Here is an 8,587-nt window from a genome sequence, read left to right as displayed (position 1 = left end):
ACAAGTGTGGCAGTTGCGAAAGTGAAATTACGATATACAGTTGCTATTATTTTACTGGGAAGCTCAGCCACCCCTTTCTCTTCTCTGTTTGCTGTGAGAATATCTATTCTTTTTTACTTGGAGGTGAAAGACAAAACATAGGCATTTCTACTCCTTTAAATACTACTTTTATTTTGTTCATGCTTCTACCCTCTTTATTTATTTTATCTGCTTGTATTTTCTGTGAGAAGGTCGCCTCCCTTTGCTACTGAAAGAAGAGGCAAAATTAATTTCTTTGTTGGAATTCTTTTAATAGAAACCAATTGAGCCGAGCCATGAAGGTCAATGCCACTGCAATTACAGGAGTGTTCCAATGGCATCCACCAAGGTAATCTGTTCCAGAAGATCTTTGAGACTTGGACCCATTTGGTGACCGTAATCATAAATTTATGAGGAAGGACAGTGAAAAATATAGTAAACCTTCTTTATGGAAGATATTCTGAAATCTCATTTGAATATATTCTTTATATTTCAATACTTAATTATGCAGCATAAAAGGGAATTCAGTAAGTAAAGGTAAGCCATTCCTATCCCAGATAAGGGTAGGTTGGCACATGTGAAGGTGGGGAGGTTTTAGAAAGTGTGATAGATTGAAAGACCAGCAAGAAGGCCTGTTCACTCTCCTCACCGAGAAAGGACCTTAGGAAACTATTTAACCTCTTAAAAAGTATTAACATTTTTGACACCCAAAGAGTTAAACTGTCAATTATCTGGAAGCCTGTGAGTCCATTGTGATTCTCCACTACCAAAGCTGATCTAAAGCCAGAGTGTTTCTGGGTACTACTATTACTGCTTACTCTTAGTGTCTTTCCTCTTATAGAGTGGCATGGCTATCGTAAGATTTGTAGAATTCTTAAGTGAGTTAAGAGTAAGTTATGTGTCCTTGCACATTTCAAGGCAGCAATCCAGGCTTGTTGAGCCAGAACTGAATACATGTTTTATGTATTCTTAGGGTGTTCTTTGTGCCTTATTTTCCTAGGGCTACCATAACAAAGTACCACAAAGTAGGTGCTTATAAGAACAGAAATTTATTGTGTCACAATTCTGGAGACTAGATATTTAATTCTGGGGTGTTGACTGAACCATACTTTCTCCCAAAGCTCTAGGGCAAGATTCTTTCTCGTCTTTCTCAGCTTCTGGTAGCCCCAGACATTCCTTGGATTGCAGCTGCAGCATAACGTCATCTCTGCCTCCATCTTCAAATAGCCACCTTCTTTCTGTGTCTCTTCTCTTTTAAAAGGACAGCAGCCAGATTGAATTAGGGCCCACTTCACTCCTGTATGACCTCATGTTAACTTAACCAATAACATCTTTAAACTACTTTCAAACAAGTTCATATTCACAGGTAACAAGAGTTAGGACTTCAATGTATCTCTTTGGGGTATGCAATTCAATCCATAATACCATGTGGCTTTGGAAAACAAACTGGGTATTTTAGAGAAAGCTATGTGAGGAGAAGCATATTTATCAATACAGCTCTCTATATTATATCTCCAGCAATCTATTCATCAATCATGTCTCTATCAATCACTCTATCATCAATATATATCTGCAAATTGTGCTATAAAATGGCCTTAGTCCTGCATAAATTCTTTTTTTCTAGTAGCAGGGTCACAGACCAGAATGGAATAACAATGCAGAATGTAAACTCCTAGACAGGCCAGCCATCTTTGAAAGTGTTATTAGGCAGCATCTTAAAACAGTGGCTATATATAAAAATACATATATATATATATATATATATATATATATATGTTTTCTACTTCATCAGCATTATCCATAATATGAAGACTACTGATTGAAATATGCTCTCTTGGTAAATGTTTTATTTAAGATAATGCTAATATACAGCCTTTGTAAACAGACTCGCAATTTACAAAGCACTGTCATATCTATTATCTGCCTTTGAGCCCTGCTGCCCTAAGAAGTAGTAGGCATTTATTGTTTCTTATTTTACAGACTAGAAGACCAAGGCTCAAAGATGGTTAGGGTCTTGCCTAAGATAAGTAAAAAATAAGTGGAGGAGGCAAGATTTGAATTTATATCTTGTTGACTTTAAGCAGCTTGTCTTTATAGAATGCTACAACTTCTTCCTGCAATTTTCTGTAATAAAATATATCAATACATGATAATATTGATTTAACTAAATTTTTATTGTGGATGCAAAGATGTTGTTGTTGTTAGGTGACATTGAGTTGTTTTGGGCTCATAGTGACCCCATGGGACAGAGTAGAACTGCCTATGGGGTATTCTTGGTTATAATCTTTACAGGAACAGATGGCCAGGTCTTTCTTCTGTCGGGCCACTGAGGGAGTTCAAATCACCAGCCTTTTGGTTAGCAGTCAATTGTTTAACAATTTTTGCCACCAAGGCTCCTTAAATGCAAAGATACATAATTTTAAAAGTTAGTTATTAATTACTGATATACCAGTGACTTCAAGATATGGTACTTTGAAAAATAATTTTTTCATTTTGCTATAGACATTTGCCTACTGATAAAAAACAATTCATTATATTTATTAACTTCATAACAATGGTGATGTTGGAATTGACCAGTACCTGACCTAATAGATTTCACTCAACTCAGTCCCCACACAGTCCCACCTTAAAATCTAATGGGAAGAACAAGTGAATCCTGGTATCTGCAATACAGGACAGAAAGCAGTAAATGTTGTCTGGAAGATACAGAAAGTATGAGGGCATAGAAAGGGGGACATTTTAACTTCAATCAGGGAAATCAAGAAAACATCATGAAAGAGGGCCAAAACAGCATGGCCTTCTTGAGACAAAGCAAGCAGTGTTCCCAGGTGAGGAGCACAGGGAAGTGACTTCACAGAATTCCTAATAGGAGACAAAGATACTGTGTAGACAAACCCAGAGCAAAGAAGGCATCATCTGCCCTTCTACCAAACAATGAACAGGAGATCCTAGCACCTTCATCCACTGTCTGTCCTGCTGCAATGTCACACCTCCCACACCCAGACAATTCCTGCAGGCCAACTGCACATGCACTGGAACCTCTTGATCCCCCATCACCTACTGAGATGCCAATTTGTGCACACACAGAGGACCTATCTTGTGCATTTGGATAACACTCCCTCACGGCAGCTATGGAGACATCCTACCCTGATCTCCAGAAAAGGCACTAACTGCTTGCACCATCCCACAGGGCTGTGGAGAGATCCTGACTGTGCAACACTTGTCACCCAATAGCAGGTAAAGAGCCTTCTCTCCCACCTCCACTCAATCCTGCAAGGGAAGAAATACTAGCCTAAGCACAGAGGACTTGCAAGTGGGCATACCCAATTAATTAACCAACACCACAAAGTCATAGATAGGTCAGTACTACAAAACACAACAATTAAAGTAAAACAAAGGAAGAAAGACATTCTAAAGAGAACAAGAAGAAACAAAGCTCCTGTATATCAAAACAAAACAAACAAATCAGGACACAAAGCAAACAAACATACATTCAACAAAAAAGTATATATAAATAAGTTAATACCTTAATACCTTGGAGACAGCAGACAATAACAAATGATGTGAAGAAATGGGGAAAGAAGGCTCAAACAAGTGAGCAAAATAAAGGGACAAGAAATCTTCCTGATGAAGAAATGGGAATAGGACTACCTGATAAGGAATTATAAAGGCTTTTATATTTAGGCTTTGTAAAGAGATCAAGGAAAGTACAGACAAAACCCCAGAATAACTCAGTAAAACAATACAAGAACAAAACTACAAACTAAATGAATAATTAGAAACCATACAAAGCAACAACTAGAAATCCAGAAGATTAACAATAAAATATCTGAAATAGATAACTCAGTGGAAAGACGTTAGATTGAATCAACAGAAGAAAGAATCAGCAAAATAGGGGACAAATCTGTTGATACTACCTTGTTTGAGGAACAATCAGAAAAAGGAATGAAGATAAATGAAACCTAAGAGTTATGTGGGACACCACCAAGAGGAATAGGAATTCCAGAAGAAGAGGAGAAAAATAGTACAGAAAGAGTTTATGAAGATATATTGACAGCAAACTTCCCAAATATCATGAAAGATGAGAAAGTTTCCATCCAAGAAGCTTGATGAACTTCATCTGGGATAGATCCCAAAAGAAATCTACCAAGACATATCATAATCAAACTTTCCAGAACCAAAAACAAAGAAAGAATTGTGAGAGCAGCTCAAGAAAAACGAAGTATCACTTACAAAGGGGGTACCAATAAACTAAGAGCTGATTTCTCAGCAGAAACCATGCAGGAAAGAAGGTAATGGATGACATATATAAAATTCTAAAACAAAAGAATTGCTAACCAAGAATCATATATCCAGCAAAACTGTCTTTCAAAATGGCAAAAAAAAAAAACTGTTCTTACAATGGCAAAACAAGGACATTCCCAGATAAGTAGAAATTAAGGGATTTGTAAAAACCAGACCAGCCTTACAAGCAATATTAAAAGCAATCCTTCAAACAGAGAACCAACAACATCAGACAACAACATGAAAGAAAGACACATGACAGCATTGCCCAGATACCAACCCATTAAAGACTACACAAAAGTAAAATAAAGCTGTAAAACTGATAAAAGAGAACCAGAGATGTTAAGCTGTAAACAATGACAGCTTCAAAACAAAAAGGGGGAATAAGTGGTGTAGTTATAGAACTTCCATATGGAGAGGAAGTCAAAGGAATATCAAGATATACAGACTTTTTTAAATTTAGGAAAATAAAGGTAAATTTCAGAGTAACCACAAAGAAAATTAATAAATCTACTCACCAAAATAAAGAAGAAAAAATTAAAAAAGACTCAGTAAATACAAAACGACAATGAAGGATAAGAAAAGAAAATCCATACACAAAAAGAACTCAGTACAGAAAATTAAGTGGAACAAAGAAACCATTGGCACTACACACACAAAAAAAGCATAACAAAATGGCAGCAGTGAATACATACCTATCAATAATTACACTGAATGTAAATGGATTAAGTGCACCAGTCAAGAGACAGAGAGTGGCAGAATCAATTAAAAAAAAAAAATGATTCATCAATGTATTGCCTGCAAGAGACACACCTTACACACAAAGACACAAATATGTTAAAAAACAAAGAACGGAAAAAATTTTATCATGCAAACAGTAATCAAAAGAGAGCCAAAATCCACTTCTGTCAAGTAGATCCCAACTCATAGCTATGCTGTAGGACACAGTAGAACTGCCCCATAGGGTTTCCAAGGCTTTATGAAGCAGACTGTCACATCTTTCTACCTTGGAGCGGCTGGTGGGTTTGAACTGCTGACCTTTCAGTTAGCAGCCAAGCACTTGACCACTTGCCACCAGAGCTGCTCAGAAGAGAGTAGGAGTGGCAATAATAATCTCCAATAAAATAGGCTTTAAGTAAATATCCATTATAAGAGACTAAGAAGGGCATTATATAATGATTAAAGGGTAAATTCACCAAGAAGACTTAACAATAATAAATATTTATGGACCTAATGACAGAGCTCCAAAATACATAAAACAAACTAACAGAATTGAAAAGAGAAATAGACAGTTCTACAGTAATAGTAGTAGACATTAACACACCAATTCAATGATGGACGAAACAACCAGAAAGAAACTTTACAAAGATATAGAAGATCTAAATAACACAATCAACCAACTCACCCTCATAGACATATACAGAACACACCACCAAGCAGCTGCAGAATACACATTCTCTCTGGATCATTCTTCAGAATAGACCATATTTTAGGCCACAAAGCAAGCCTCTATAAATTAAAAAACATTGAAATAATACAAAGCTTCTTCTCTGACTACAACACCGTAAAGCTAGAAATCAATAACAGAAAGAAAAAGAAAAAAATTAAATATAATTAAATAAAATTGAATAACACTTAAAAATTATTGGGTGATAGAAGAAATTAAAAATGAAATTTAAAAAATTCCTAGAATGAGATGGGAATGAAAACACAGTATACCAAAATCTTTGCAACACAGAAAAAGCAGTGCTCAGAGCAAAATTTATAACGATAAATGCATACATCGAAAAAGAAAGGTCCAAAACCAATATGTTAACCTGACAATTTAAAGAAATAGTAACAATAAAAGAAGACCACAGTTACCAGAAAGAAGGAAATAATAGAGATCAGAGCAGAAATAAATGAAATAGAAAACAGAAAACAATAGAAAGAAGCAACAAGACTAGAAATTTGTTCTTTGAAAGAATCAATAAAATAGACAAACTATTGGCCAAACTGACAAAAGAAAAAATGAGAAGATGCAAATAACCAATATAAAAAATGACATGGGTGACATTACAACAGAACCAACTGAGATAAGGGGGATTATAACAGAATACTATGAAAAATTGTACTCCAACAAATTTGAGAATCTAGAAGAAATACAGATTTCTGGAAACACACTACCTACCTAAACTAACACAAATAGAGGCAGAAACTCTGAACAGACTCATAACAAAAGAGGAAATTGAAGATGTCATAAAAAGAATTCTCAAAAACAACAACAAAAAGCCCTGGCTCAGACAGTTTTACTGGAGGATTCTACCAGACATTCATTGAGGAGTTGACACCAATTCTACTCAAATTATTCCAGATCATAGAAAAAGAAGGAACCCTCCCTAATTCATTCTATGAAGCCAGCATAACCCTGATACCAAAACCAGGCAAAGACACCACAAAAAAAGAAAATTACAGAGCAATATCCCTCATGAATATAGACACAATAATTCTCAACAAAAATTCTAGCCAACGGAATTCAACACACCAAGAAATAATACATCATGATCAAGTGTTATTCATACCAAGAATGCAAGGCTGGTTCAACATGAGAAAAGTAATCAACACAATTCAACACAGAAATAAAACAAAGGAAAAGAATCACATGATCATCTCAGATGGTGCAGAGAGGCCTTTGATAAAATTCAATATGCTTTCCTGAAAAAGACTCTTAGCAGAATAGGAATAGAAGCAAAATTCCTCGACAGAATTAAAGGCATATACGCAAACCAACAGCCAACATTCTTACAAGAATAGTTTTACTTCTTCCTTTCCAATTCAGATACCCTTTGTTTCTCTTTCTTGCCTTATTGCTCCAGCTAGGATTTCTAGTACAATATTTAATAAGAGTGGTGACAATACGCATCCTTTTCTCATTCCCTTTCTCAAGGGGAATGCTTTCAGTCTTTCTCCATTGAGAGTAATGTTGGCTGTTGGTTTGCATATATGCCCTTAATTATGTTCAGGAATTTACCTCAACTTTTTATTATTACTGTAAAACTGTTTAGTCCAGATGAACCACAATCTCTTCTAACCAGAGACCAGAAGAACTAGATAGATGGTGTCCAGCTACCACTACAGGCTATTCTGACTAGGGATACAATAGAAGGCCCCAGATAGAATGGGAGAAAAATGTAGAACAAAATTCAAATTCCTAAAAAAGGCCTGACCTACTGGACCAATGAGACTAGAGAACCCCTAAGACTATTGCCTTAAGATACCCTTTGATCTTGGAACTGAAGCTATTTCTGGAGGTCACCTTTCAGCCAAATAATAGATTAGCTTATGACACGTGTGAGTAAAGTGCTCCCTTAAACAATCAACTACATGAGACCAAACAGTCAACATTTACCCAAAGCAAAGATGAGAAGGCAAGGAAGGGAAGGAAGATTAGATCAATGAAAACAGAACAAATGGAATGGAAATAGTGAGAATGCTGACACATTGTGGAAATTGTAACCAATGTCAAGGAACAACTTGTATAAAAATATTTAAATGGGAACCTAGTTTGTTGTGTAAACTTTCACCTAAAACACAATAAAATATTTTTTAAAAAAGGTCACGAAAGCAGTTTCTTGAAGCTGGGTTTTGACAGATGGATAAGATTTCAAGAAGTTTCCATGTGTTTTGGGTTTGGAATGCTGGGGTGAAGAACATCCTAGAAAGAAAAATGAAACACAAAGACTCAGGCGTAGGAAGGCGTTTGAATAACTGCTGGTAATCTGATGTCACTATAGCAGTAGCTATTCAAACACTGTCCCATCGCTGAGTCTTTCCCCTTAGCAGAGGTGTAAGGCAAGAAACAAGTAGCACATGGAGTTAGGGGCAGGTTATGGAGGCCAGTAAAGACCTCCGTGGTGTTTGTTGTGCAGGCCTGGGAAGATGTCAAAGATTTCTGAGCTGCAGAGTGACAGAACTGAGCTGTGTGTGAGGAAGGGATTGCTCTAGAGGTAATTCACAGACAGGATGGGGGAGTGAGGATTGTTCTGGGGAGAGGCGAAGGATCGAAGAGAAGGGTGACCAAAGACAGGGAGACAGCTGAGTGAGATCCAGGTAAGCCCAAACTCAGGAAGAGACAGCAGGAGTAGATGAATAGACCATTGAGGGAAAACAGTCAGGTGGTAGGAGCATTTGGATTTGGGGTGGCCCAGGCGAGGTGGAATCAAAGGTAGTGTTGAGGTTTTTGTTTAGATAATGGTGATGAATTGAGATGTGGACTGGGGAAAAATAATTGTTTTATTGCTGGCTT

Source organism: Elephas maximus, chromosome 14 (assembly GCF_024166365.1).
Source record: "Elephas maximus indicus isolate mEleMax1 chromosome 14, mEleMax1 primary haplotype, whole genome shotgun sequence".
Classification (NCBI taxonomy): domain Eukaryota; kingdom Metazoa; phylum Chordata; class Mammalia; order Proboscidea; family Elephantidae; genus Elephas; species Elephas maximus.
Note: the sequence above shows the minus strand (reverse complement) of the source record.